This window comes from Myotis davidii, unplaced genomic scaffold (assembly GCF_000327345.1).
Source record: "Myotis davidii unplaced genomic scaffold, ASM32734v1 scaffold94, whole genome shotgun sequence".
In the NCBI taxonomy this organism is placed as follows: Eukaryota; Metazoa; Chordata; class Mammalia; order Chiroptera; family Vespertilionidae; genus Myotis; species Myotis davidii.
This window is the reverse complement of record NW_006285313.1, coordinates 924959-925876: the sequence shown is the minus strand read 5'-3', so window position 1 is coordinate 925876 and position 918 is coordinate 924959.

The window sequence follows — 918 nt, the reverse complement described above, 5'->3', positions numbered from 1 at the left end:
AACAGACTTTGCAAATAGACAAAGTATAGCATTGCTTTGGATCGACCATGTCTGTTTGCTCAGGCTGCCTCTGAGATCCCCCAGGCCTTGAACAAACACGACCCTTCCCAGGGTCCTCTGGAAATGCCAGGCGGCGATGCTCTGTCCTGACACCGTCCCTCGCACGCAGCAGCGGGGACCGGGGAGGTCAGAGGAATGCAAACAGACTTTGCAAATAGACAAAGTATAGCATTGCTTTGGATCGACCATGTCTGTTTGCTCAGGCTGCCTCTGAGATCCCCCAGGCCTTGAACAAACACGACCCTTCCCAGGGTCCTCTGGAAATGCCAGGCGGCGATGCTCTGTCCTGACACCGTCCCTCGCACGCAGCAGCGGGGACCGGGGAGGTCAGCGACACATGCGAAGGAGAGAGACTGAAATACACACGCACACCTGCCTAGTGGGCTTGGCAAATCCGTTGACACCTCCAGGGAGGAACCGGGGAGGCGGGGCCCCGAGCTGGGATGTGAGGGAGGCCTCCTCCATCCTCCCCCTCCTTCCGGGGATGCGGAGCCCCCGCGGGGACCGCAGGAAAGGGCCATTGCCACTTTAAATGACTCAGGAAGTGAAAGGAGGCCGCCTGACGGGGACAGGGAAAGTGGAACCGGGGTGGCACGGAGCCCAGATCTCCGATCTCGCTGGGGCAGCGAGAGGCCAAGCGGACCGCGCAGGGGGCCATCAGGGGCGCCAGCTGCCGCACCGGAAGTGCCCGGGCCCCGAGGAAGTGCAGGGGGCGTTGGGACCGGTTCGGCTGGGAGGAGGACGTGAGGTGCCCGCGGAGCCCAGCGGCGATCTCGGGGGGACCCCCAGGCCTGGGCCTGTCACCGCACCCGCATGGCCTCCGGAGTGGGCGCGGCCCTCGAGGAGCTGCCGCACGAC